Genomic DNA, 13,551 nt, shown 5'->3' on the forward strand with positions numbered 1-13,551 from the left:
CCACATCATCAATTTTCAACCCTTTCTGACTTCATTTGTTATTTTTCATGCATTTACTGATTATTTTGAGCTATAAGACCATGAATTTGAAAAGCATTTGAAATGAACTCTAAAAAGGTTGAAAGTTGGCATGGTATCATCATTTCACCCACATAGCATGTGCAAGAAAGTAGAGAGGGTTACGACAAAAGATGGATGCAGTTCGTGTACAAAACGGACAATCTCTTTCGAAGTATCAAGGTTTCGTACGGAAACTCGTCTGTTACAAAGGGATTTCATTTTTTTGAACTTATTTGAACTACATAGTTTTTCTGTGTTCAAAATGCACCATTCAAAGCCACATCATCAATTTTCAACCCTTTCTGACTTCATTTGTTATTTTTCATGCATTTATTGATTATTTTGAGCTATAAGACCATGAAATTGAAAAACATTTGAAATGAACTCTAAAAAGGTTGAAAGTTGGCATGGTATCATCATTTCACCCACAAAGCATGTGCAAGAAAGTAGAGAGGATTACGGCAAAAACTGGATGCACTTCGTGTACAAAACGGACAATCTCTTTCGAAGTATCAGGGTTTCATCACGAAACTCGTCTGTTACAAAGGGATTTCATTTTTTTGAACTTATTTGAACTCTATAGTTTTTCTGTGTTCAAAATGCACCATTCAAAACCACATCATCAATTTTCAACCCTCTCATGAATAGATAAGTGACCAAATTAATAGAAGTTCATCATCACATTAAAACCAAAGTACATACATAGTTCTCATTGAACAACATATAGCTCTCCAGAGCATCTAATTAAACCATACATTGAAATTATATAAAACATTTCAATGCAAGAACAAATGCGATCATAATCGCAACCAAGGTAACAACTGATCTAACTGCATAATGATACCAAGCCTCGGTATGAATGGCATATTTTATAATCTTTCTAATCTTCAACCGCATTGCATCCATCTTGATCTTGTGATCATCGACGACATCTGCAACATGCAACTCCAATATCATCTTCTCCTCCTCAATTTTTCTTATTTTTTCCTTCAAGTAATTGTTTTCTTCTTCAACTTTAAACTCTCGACAATAGGGTTGGTTAGAATTTCCGGTTCAACCAGCTCCTAGATAAATAAAATCTATGTCACGTTGGTCGGCATAATTGTCACAAACAATAAATGAACCAAATAGTTATCAAAAGATAATATATACCACATCCGAATCATAGACAGGACGAGGGCCGACGGGGGCGGATACCAAACCATCGCACTATATAATAACAAGGAATAATAAAAGTAAGAAAATTAGACAAGTATCTATCTGAAGTAAGAATTTTTTTCTTTCAGAAAGAAGATAAGAACAAGAGGCTCACCTCGGTGGTGCCGGCAACGAGATCGGCGCGGGCGATCGACGGCGGTGAAGACGGGGATGGGACGTGACGGACCGCTAAACCTAGACAAATCTCTGGGAAAATGGAGCTCAGAGGCCGAGTTTCAAGCGACGAACCGGGACCAATGGTTGTGGGCCAGGAGCAAGGACCATTGGTCCCGGTTCGTGCCTAGAACCGAAACAAATGGGTCTAGACGAACCGGGACCAATGTCCACGAGGCCCCGGGCGGCCCCCTGGGCTCATGAACCGGGACTAATGCCCCCCATGGGTCCCGGTTCATGAAGAACCGGGACTAATGGGATGGCCAGGCCCGAACCAAAGCCCTTTTTTCTACCAGTGCTCTATGACAAGAGAGTGCCACAAAAGCTAAAAGTTAAGTTCTATAGGATGGCGGTTCGACCCACAATGTTGTATGGTGCCGAGTGTTGGTGACATAAACCGGGACCAAAAGGCATCCACGCGTCGGAAGCTGGCTGCAGTTGAGGTTTTTTTTGAAAGTGGCTGGTTTAGGGGTTTTGGGGGTTAATTTAGGTTGTTATTAGCTAGCTAATAGAGAGAAGTATCCTCTCTTATATCTTCGTGCTTGGTTTACCAACGCTACTGCTATGTCCTACTAATCATGCATCATCATACAACTTCTACTCGTTATTAATACAATCATCATCCTCATAGTCATCGAACCCAACCCTACATAATTGTTCTTAGCACATGATCATCAGTATCAGGTAGGACCTAAACACCCTTAAGGTAAAATAGCATAAAAAAATATAGACCCTGACTCTCCATTATGAAGAATGGAGATCATCCTGTCTCCAATTCTTGCCCTTCGCTTCCTTTTGCTTCCAAGAAGCTCCTTACCACTGTCCATACATTTTTTTCCATTCTTTGATTGTCAAGTCTCCACTTCTTTTAGAAATCCGGTATGGACAGTTGAGATTCGTAGGAAGACCTGGTTGTATGTTCAAAACATCAAGGCGACCGTGCATATACATCAGATGAGGCACACAATCATTTGGGATGCTTAGGGCCTTGGATGAGAACTGGCATCGTAATGAACTTCCGCTTCATGCACATCCAAGGAGGAAGATTATACATACATAGAGTCACGGGCCAGGTGTTGTGATTGCTGCTCTGCTCCCCGAGAGGATTAATGCCATCCACGCTTAAACCAAACCATACGTTCCTTGGGTCATGTCCAAACTCAGCCCAGTACTCTCTCTCGATTTTTCTCCACTGCGGCCCGTCAGCGGGTGCTCTCAACTTCCCGTCTTTCTTACAGTCCTCACTGTGCCATCGCATCAACTTGGCATGCTCTTTGTTTCTGAACAGTCGTTTCAACCGTGGTATTATAGGAGCATACCACATCACCTTCGCAGGAACTCTCTTCCCGCGGGGCTCACCGTCAACATCACCAGGGTCATCTCGTCTGATCTTATACCACAATGCACCACATACCGGGCATGCGTTCAAATCCTCGTACACACCGCGGTAGAGGATGTAGTCATTAGGGCATGCATGTATCTTCTGCACCTCCAATCCTAGAGGGCATACGACCTTCTTTGCTGCGTATGTACTTCGGGCAATTCATTATACTTTGGAAGCTTTGTCTTCAACATTTTCAGTAGCTTATCAAATCCTTTGTCAGGCACAACATTCTCAGCCTTCCGCTGCAGCAATTCCAGTACGGTACCCAGCTTTGTGTTGCCATTTTCACAATTGGGGTACAACCCTTTTTTGTGATCCTCTAACATGCGATCGAACTTCAGCTTCTCCTTTTGACTTTCGCATTGCGTACTTGCATCGACAATGACCCATCGGAGATCATCACCGGGCACATCGTCTAGTTTCTCTTGATCTTCAGTAGCTTCCCCCGTTGTAGCATCATCGGGCACATCGTCTGGTTCCTCTTGATCTTCAGCAGCTCCCCCCATTGCAGCATCACCGTATTCAGGGGGCACATAGTTGTCATCGTCCTCTTATTCTTCGCCGTCTTCCATCATAACCCCTATTTCTTCGTGCCTCGTCCAAACATTATAGTGTGGCATGAAACCCTTGTAAAGCAGGTGGATGTGAAGGATTTTCCGGTCAGAGTAAGACTTTGTATTCCCACATTTAGTGCATGGACAACACATAAAACCATTCTGCTTGTTTGCCTCAGCCACTTCGAGAAAATTATGCACGCCCTTAATGTACTCGGAGGTGTGTCTGTCACCATACATCCATTGCCGGTTCATCTGCGTGCATTATATATAATTATGTGTGTCAAAAGTAAGAAAATCAGACAAATATCTACCTAAAGTAAGAAAATCAGACAAGTATCAGAAAGAAGATAAGAACAAGAGGCTCACCACGGTGGTGCCAGCGACGAGATCGGCGCGGGCGATCAACAACGGTGAAAACGGGGACGGGGCGTGACGGACCGCTAAATCTAGACAAATCTCGAAAAAAAATGGAGCTCCGAGGTCGAGTTTCGAGAGGAGAAAGCTTAACTAGTGTGGCTCGGGCATTTCATCGAACACCTCATGTGCATAGGAGGTGAACTAGAGCACCCAAATGCCCTCTCCTCACCGGATTAAAAAAACAGAGCACTGGAGTGCTCTGCCACGGCGGTGGGTATATATAGGCAAGTTATGTGTCCCGTTTCATGGCATGAACTAGGACTAAAGCACCCCCTTCTATACCGGTTCAAGCCACGAATCGGGACCAATGGTTGTGGGCCAGGAGCGAGGACCATTGGTCCCGGTTCATGGCTTGAACCGGGACAAATAGTTCCACACGAACCGGGGCCAACGCCCACGAGGCCCCGGCCGGCCCCCTGGGCTCACGAACCGGGTCTAATACCCCCCATGGGTCCCGGTTCTTGAAGAACCAGGACTAATGGGCTGGCCAGGCCTGAACGGTATCCCTGTTTTCTACTAGTGTTGCGAGATCTTACGGGTTTCACCTCTAGCCTACCCACTTATTTGAGACTAAAGACTTTTTCTTGTTGTTGTTGTTGTTGTTCTTATCTCTATGAAGCACTGCGATCCTTTTCTGATCGGGCTACGCTATGGGTTGTTTTCCTTACAAGACAAAGCCCTTCCCCTGTTCAAACAAAAATAAAATTTTAATGTGCTAGCGACGAATAATTTCATCTACAAGCTCAAGGTTGAAAATAGACTCGTCCTGAAAATATTACTATAACGTGAAAATCATCTACGAGTTTGAGGTTCATTGAACGTCTCTATGTTGACCATTCTTATCCATAGATGTTTGTTGTGACTACTGCTTTGAAGTTGTTATCGGCTAATTGATATGATCCATTTTCTCAACTCGAACCAGTTCTTTAGTACACCTCCTCTGCCCCAAGATATAAGATGATTTTGTAAGCTAAAACAACTTGCAAAACATCTTATATTATGGGAGGGATGGAGTATTTAGCAACATCCATTTCCCTTTTTTTGTACGGGGTAACACTACAACCGAGTACCCTTCAGGGGGGGGGGGGAGCATTTGCAACGTCTGCACTGGATTTACCGATGTTATATATGCAATCCAAGCCACCAAAGAACTTAAAAATTGCACCGAAGTTAAATGCATGCCTTTATTCAGTCACTCGTCAACTGACAAATTTGACTATTGATGAAAAAAGGCCCCCAACAGAGTGGGTTTTCCAGTATTGCTTGCAGATATAATATGAAGAGTATTATTCTTTCTCTATAAAAATTATAGTTGCATGCCCAGGTAAAGCAAGGATGATCAAGTAGTGCCCCCCTGTTGGGGAACGTAGCAGAAATTCAAAATTTTCCTTCGAGTCATCAAGATCTATCTATGGAGAGACTAGCAACGAGAGAGAGGAGTGCATCTACATACCCTTGTAGATCGCGAGCGGAAGCGTTCAAGAGAACGGGGTTGAGGGAGTCATACTCGTCGTGATCCAAATCACCGAAGATCCTAGTGCCGAACGGACGACACCTTCGCGTTCAACACACGTGCAGCCCGGTGACGTCTCCCGTGCCTTGATCCAGCAAGGAGAGAGGGAGAGGTTAGGGAAGACTCCGTCCAGCAGCAGCACAACGGCGTGGTGGTGATGGAGGAGTGTGGCATTCTAGCAGGGCTTCGCCAAGCACCGCAAGAGACGAGGAGGGAGAGAGGTAGGGCTGCGCCTTGGGAGAGTTCATCTCATATGTTTTGCAGCCCCCAATACCTCAAGTATATATAGGGGAAGGGTAGGGGCTGCGCCCCCATCTAGGATTCCCTCCCTAGGGGTGGCGGCAACCCAAAAACCCATCTAGGGTGCGGCCAAGGGGGGGGAAGAGAGGGGGGCGCCCTAGGGTGGGCCTTAAGGCCCATTTGGACCTAGGGTTTGCCCCCTCCCACTCTCCATGCGCCTTGGGCCTTGGTGGGGGGTGCACTAGCCCACCTGGGGCTGGTCCCCTCCCACACTTGGCCTACGCAGCCCTCTGGGGCCGTTGGCCCCACCTGGTGGACCCCGGGACCCTCCCGGTTGTCCCGGTATGTTACCGATAGCACCCAAAACTTTTTCGGTGACCAAAACAGGACTTCCCATATATAAATCTTTACCTCCGAACCATTACGGAACTCCTCGTGATGTCCGAGATCTCATCCGGGACTCCGAACACAATTCGGTAACCACGTATATCTATTCCCTATAACCCTAGCGTCATCAAACCTTAAGTGTGTAGACCCTACGGGTTCGGGAACCATGCAGACATGACCGAGACAACTCTCCGGCCAATAACCAACAACGGGATCTGGATACCCATGTTGTCTCCCACATGTTCCATGATGATCTCATTGGATGAACCATGATGTCAAGGATTCAATCAATCCCGTATACAATTCCCTTTGTCTAGTGGTATAGTACTTGCCCGAGATTCGATCGTCGGTATCCCGATACCTTGTTCAATCTCGTTACCGGCAAGTCTCTTTACTCGTTCCGTAACACATCATCCCGTGATCAATTCCTTGATCACATTGTGCACATTATGATGATGTCCTACCGAGTGGGCCCAGAGATACCTCTCCGTCACACGGAGTGACAAATCCCAGTCTCGATTCGTGCCAAACCAACAAACACTTTCGGAGATACCCGTAGTGCACCTTTATAGCCACCCTGTTACGTTGTGACGTTTGGTACACCCAAAGCATTCCTACGGTATCCGGGAGTTGCACCATCTCATGGTCTAAGGAAAAGATACTTGACATTTAGAAAAGCTTTAGCATACGAACTACACGATCTTGTGCTAGGCTTAGGATTGGGTCTTGTCCATCACATCATTCTCCTAATGATGTGATCCCGTTATCAATGACATCCAATGTCCATGGTCAGGAAACCATGACCATCTAGTTCACATCACTATGTGATTGTAATGAATCGACACCCATGGGGTTTGATCATATCTCGCTTGTGAGAGAGGTTATTAGTCAACGGATCTGAACCTTTCAGATCCGTGTGTTCTTTGCAAATATCTATGTCATCTCCTAGATGTAGCTACCACGCTCTATTTGGAACTATTCCAAATAACTGTTCTACTATACGAATCCGGTTTACTACTCAGAATAATCCGAATTAGTGTCAAAGTTTGCATCGGGGTAACCCTTTATGATGAACTCTTTTAACACCTCCATAATCGAGAAAATTCCTTAGTCCACTAATTACTAAGGTTAAGTTTGACCGTTGTCGTGTGATCCATTCCTGGATCACTCTTGTACCCCTTGACTGACTCATGGCAAGGCACACTTCCGGTGCGGTACACAACATAGCATACTATAGAGCCTATGTCTGAAGCATAGGGGACGACCTTCGTCCTTTCTCTCTCTTCAGTCGTGGTCATGTCTTGAGTCTCACTCAATACTCACACCATATAACACAGCCAAGAACTCCTTCTTTGCTGATCTATTTTGAACTCCTTCAAAATCTTGTCACGGTATGTATTCATTTGAAAGTACTATTAAGCATTTTGATCTATCCTTATAGATCTTGATGCTCAATGTTCAAATAGCTTAATCCAGGTTTTCCATTGAAAAACACTTTTCAATAACCCTATATGCTTTCCAGAAATTCTACATCATTTCCGATCAACAATATTTCAACAACATATACTCATCAGAAATGCTATAGTGCTCCCACTCACTTCTTTGGAAATACAAGTTTCTCATAAACTTTGTATAAACCCAAAATCTTTGATCATCTCATCAAAGCATATATTCCAACTCCGAGATGCTTACTCCAGTCCTTAGAAGGATTGCTGGAGCTTTGCACACTTGTTAGCATCTTTCAGGATTTGACAAAACCTTCTGGTTGTATCACATACAACCTTTCCTCAAGGATATCGTCGAGGAAACAATGTTTTGACATCCTATCTGCAAGATTTCATAAATCATGCAGTAACTGCTAATATAATTCCAACAGACTCTTTAGCATCGCTACGAGTGAGAAAGTCTCATTGGAGTCAACTCCTTGAACTTGTCGGAAAATATCTTAACGACAAGTCGAGCTTTCTTAATGGTGATACTTACCATCATTGTCCGCCTTCCTTTTAAAATCCATCTGCACCCAACAGCCTTACGACCATCAAGTGGTTCTTCCAAAGTCCATACTTTGTTTTCATACATGGATCCTTTCTCGGATTTTATGGCCTCGAGCCATTTGTCAGAATTCGGGCCCACCATCGCTTCTCCATAGCTCGTAGGTTCATTGTTGTCTAGCAACATGACCTCCAAGACAGGATCACCGTACCACTCTGAAGCAGTACCTGTCCTTGTCGTCCTATGAGGTTTGGTAGTGACTTGATCCGAAGTTTCATGATCACTATCATCAACTTCCACTTCAATTGGTGTAGGTGCCACAAGAACAACTTCCTGTGCCCTGCTACACACTAGTTGAAGCGACGGTTCAATAACCTTATCAAGTCTCCACCATCCTCCCACTCAATTCTTTCAAGAGAAACTTTTCCTCGAGAAAGGACCCGTTTAAGAAACAATCACTTTTGCTTCCAGATCTGAAATAGGAGGTATACCCAACTGTTTTGGGTGACCTATGAAGATGCATTTATCCGTTTTGGGTTCGAGCTTACTAGGATGAAACTTTTTCACATAAGCGTCGCAGCCCCAAACTTTCAAGAAACAACAGCTTAGGTTTCTCTAAACCATAGTTCATACGGTGTCATCTCAACGGAATTATGTGGTTCCCTATTAAAGTGAACGTGGTTGTCTCTAATGCCTAACCCATGAACGATAGTGGTAATTCGATAAGAAACATCATGGTATGCCCCATATCCAATAGGGTGCATCTATGATGTTCGGACACACCATCACACTATGGTGTTCCAGGCAGTGTTAGTTGTGAAACAATTTCCACAATGTCTCAATTGTGTACCAAACTCGCAACTCAGATATCCATCTCTATGATCATATCACAGACATTTTATCCTCTTGTCATGAAGATCTTCAACTTCACTCTGAAATTACTTGAACCTTTCAATAATTCAGACTTGTGTTTCATCAAGTAAATATACTCAACATCTACTCAAATCATATGTGAAGTAAGAACATAACAATATTCACTACATGCCTCATCACTCATTGGACTGCACACATCAAAATGTGTTACTTCCAACAAGTTGCTATCTTGTTCCATCTTACTGAAAACGAGGCTTTTCAGTCATCTTGCCCATGTGGTGTGATTTGCATATATCAAGTGATTCAAAATCAAGTGAGTCCAAACGACCCATCTGCATGGAGTTTCTTCATGCGTATACACCAATAGACATGGTTCGCATGTCTCAAACTTTTCAAAAACGAGTGAGTCCAAAGATCCATCAACATGGAGCTTCTTCATGCGTTTTATACCAATATGACTTACATGGCAGTGCCACAAGTAAGTGGTACTATCATTACTATCTTATATCTTTTGGCATGAAAATGTGTATCACTACGATCGAGATTCAATAAACCATTCTTTTAGGTGCAAGACCATTGAAGGTATTATTCAAATAAATAGAGTAACCATTATTCTTCTTAAATGAATAACCGTATTGCGATAGACATAATCCAATCATGTCTATGCTCAACGCAAACACCAAATAACAATTATTTAGGTTTAACACCAATCTCGATGGTAGAGGGAGTATGCGATGCTTGATCACATCAAGCTTGGAAACAGTTCCAACACATATCGTCATCTCACCTTTAGCTAGTCTCCGTTTACTCCGTAGACTTTTATTTCGAGTTACTAACACTTAGCAACCGAACCAGTATCTTAATACCCTGGTGCTACTAGGAGTACTAGTAAAGTACACATTTAATTCAATGTATATCCAGTATACTTCTGTCAACCTTGCCAGCCTTCTCATCTACCAAGTATCTAGGGTAGTTCTGCTTCAGTGACCGTTCCCTCAGTACAGAAGCACTTAGTCTCGGGTTTGGGTTCAACCCTGTGTTTCTTCACTGGAGCAGCAACTGATTTGCCGTTTCATGAAGTACCCCTTCTTGCCCTTGCCCTTCTTGAAACTAGTGGTTTCACTAACTATCAACAATTGATGCTCCTTCTTGATTTCTACATTCACGGTGTCAAACATCGCGAATATTTCAAGGATCATCATATCTATCCCTGATATGTTATAGTTCATCACGAAGCTCTAGAGCTTGGTGGCAATGTCTTTGGAGAAACATCACTATCTCATCTGGAAGATTAACTCCCACTCGATTCAAGTGATTGTTGTACCCAGACAATCTGTGTACAAGCTCAACGATTGAGATCTTCTCCCTTAGTTTGTAGGGTAGAAAACTCGTCGGAGGTGTTATACCTCTTGACGTGGACACGAGCTTGAAATCCCAATTTCATCCCTCAGAACATCTCATATGTTCCGTGACGTTTCAAAATCGTCTTCGGTGCCTCAATTCTAAACCGTTTAACATTACTGAACTATCACGGAGTTATCAAAATGTGTATGTCAGATGTTCGCAACATCCACAGACGATGTTCGAGGTTCAGCACACCGAGCGGTGCATTAAGGACATAAGCCTTCTACGCAGCAATGAGGACAATTCTCAGTTTACGGACCCAGTCCGCATAATTGCTACGATCAACTTTCAACTAAATTTTCTCTAGGAACATATCTAAAACAGTGGAACTAAAGCGCGAGCTACGGCATAATTTGCAAAAACCTTTTGACTATGTTCAGGATAATTAAGTTCATCTAATGAACTCCCACTCAGATAGACATCCCTCTAGTCATCTTAAGTGATACATGATCCGAGTCAACTAGGCCGTGTCCGATCATCACGTGAGACGGACTAATCATCATCGGTGAACATCTTCATGTTGATCGTATCCACTATACAACTCATGTTCGACCTTTCGGTCTCTTGTGTTCCGAGACCATGTCTGTACATGCTAGGCTCATCAAGTCAACCTAAGTGTTTCGCGTGTGTAAATCTGGCTTACACCCGTTATATGTGAATGTTAGAATCTATCACACCCGATCATCACGTGGTGCTTCGAAACAACGAACTTTCGCAACAGTGCACAGTTAGGGGGAACACTTTCTTGAAATTATTATGAGGGATCATCTTATTTACTACCGTCGTTCTAAGAAAATAAAATGCATAAACATGACAAACATCACATGCAATCAAAAAATGACATGATATGTCCAATATCATTTTGCTCCTTCTGATCTCCATCTTCGGGGCTCCATGATCATCATCGTCACCGGCATGACACCATGATCTCCATCATCGTGTCTCCATGAAGTTGTCTCGCCAACTATTACTTCTACTACTATGGCTAACAGTTTAGCAATGAAGTAAAGTAATTACATGGCGTTATTCAGTGACACGCATGTCATACAATAAATAAAGACAACTCCTATGGCTCCTGCCGGTTGTTATACTCATCAACATGCAAGTCGTGATTCCTATTACAAGAACATGATCAATCTCATACAACACATATCATTCATCACATTCTTTAGGCCATATCACATCACATAGCATACCCTGCAAAAACAAGTTAGACGTCCTCTAATTGTTGTTTGCATGTTTTACGTGGCTGCTATGGGTTTCTAGCAAGAACGTTTCTTACCTACGCAAAAGCCACAACGTGATATGCCAATTGCTATTTACCCTTCATAAGGACCCTTTTCATCGAATCCGATCCGACTAAAGTGGGAGAGACTGGCACCCGCTAGCCACCGTATGCAACAAGTGCATGTCAGTCGGTGGAACCTGTCTCACGTAAGAGTACGTGTAAGGTCGGTCCGGGCCGCTTCATCCCACAATGCCGCCGAATCAAGATAAGACTAGGAACGGTAAGGAAATTGAACAAATCATCGCCCAAAACTACTTTGTGTTCTACTCGTGCAAAGAATCTACGCATAGACCTAGCTCATGATGCCACTGTTGTGGAACGTAGCAGAAATTCAAAATTTTCCTGCGAGTCACCAAGATCTATCTATGGAGAGACTAGCAACGAGAGAGAGAGGAGTGCATCTACATAACCTTGTAGATCGCGAGCGGAAGCGTTCAAGAGAACGGGGTTGAGGGAGTCGTACTCGTCGTGATCCAAATCACCGAAGATCCTAGTGCTGAACGGACGGCACCTCTGCGTTCAACACACGTGCAACCCTGTGACGTCTCCCGTGCCTTGATCCAGCAACGAGAGAGGGAGAGGTTGGGGAAGACTCCGTCCGGCAGCAGCACAATGGCGTGGTGGTGATGGAGGAGCGTGGCATTCCAGCAGGGCTTCGCCAAGCACGACAAGAGACGAGGAGGGAGAGAGGTAGGGCTGCGCCTTGGGAGAGTTCATCTTGTATGTTTTGCAGCCCCTAATACCTCAAGTATATATAGGGGAAGGGGAGGGGCTGCGCCCCCATCTAGGGTTCCCTCCCTAGGGGTGGCGGCAGCCCCAAAAACCCATCTAGGGTGCGTCCAAGGGGGGAAGAGAGGGGGGCGCCCTAGGGTGGGCCTTAAGGCCCATTTGGACCTAGGGTTTGCCCCCTCCCACTCTCCCTGCGCCTTGGGCCTTGGTGGGGGGCCGCACCAGCCCACCTGGGGCTGGTCCCATCCCACACTTGTCCTACGCAGCCCTCTGGGGCCATTGGCCCCACCTGGTGGACCCCCGGGACCCTCCCGGTGCTCCCGGTACGTTACCGATAGCACCCGAAACTTTTTCGGTGACCAAAACAGGACTTACCATATATAAATATTTACCTCCGAACCATTCTGGAACTCCTAGTGATGTCCGGGATCTCATCCGGGACTCCGAACAACATTCAGTAACCATGTATATCTATTCCCTATAACCCTAGCGTCATCGAACCTTAAATGTGTAGACCCTACGGGTTCGGGAACCATGCAGACATGATCGAGACAACTCTCTGGCCAATAACCAACAACGGGATCTGGATACCCATGTTGGCTCCCACATGTTCCACGATGATCTCATCGGATGAACCACGATGTCAAGGATTCAATCAATCCCGTATACAATTCCCTTTGTCTAGCAGTATAGTACTTGCCCGAGATTCGATCGCTGGCATCCCGATACCTTGTTCAATCTCGTTACCGGCAAGTCTCTTTACTCGTTCCGTAACACATCATCTCGTGATCAACTCCTTGATCACATTGTGCACATTATGACGATGTCGTACCGAGTGGGCCCAGAGATACCTCTCCATCACACGGAGTGACAAATCCCAGTCTCGATTCGTGCCAACCCAACAGACACTTTCAGAGATACCCGTAGTGCACCTTTATAGCCACCCAGTTACGTTGTGACGTTTGGTACACCCAAAGCATTCCTACGGTATCCGGGAGTTGCACAATCTCATGGTCTAAGGAAAAGATACTTGACATTTAGAAAAGCTTTAGCATACGAACTACACGGTCTTGTGCTAGGCTTAGGATTGGGTCTTGTCCATCACATCATTCTCCTAATGATGTGATCCCGTTATCAATGACATCCAATGTCCATGGTCAGGAAACCATGACCATCTGTTGATCAACGAGCTAGTCAACTAGAGGCTCACTTGGGACATGTTGTGGTCTATGTATTCACACATGTATTGCGGTTTCCGGTCAATACAATTATAGCATGAATAATAGACAATTATCATGAACAAGGAAATACAATAATAACCATTTTATTATTGCCT

The sequence above is a fragment of the Triticum aestivum genome, chromosome 7B (genome assembly GCF_018294505.1).
Source record: "Triticum aestivum cultivar Chinese Spring chromosome 7B, IWGSC CS RefSeq v2.1, whole genome shotgun sequence".
Taxonomy (NCBI): domain Eukaryota; kingdom Viridiplantae; phylum Streptophyta; class Magnoliopsida; order Poales; family Poaceae; genus Triticum; species Triticum aestivum.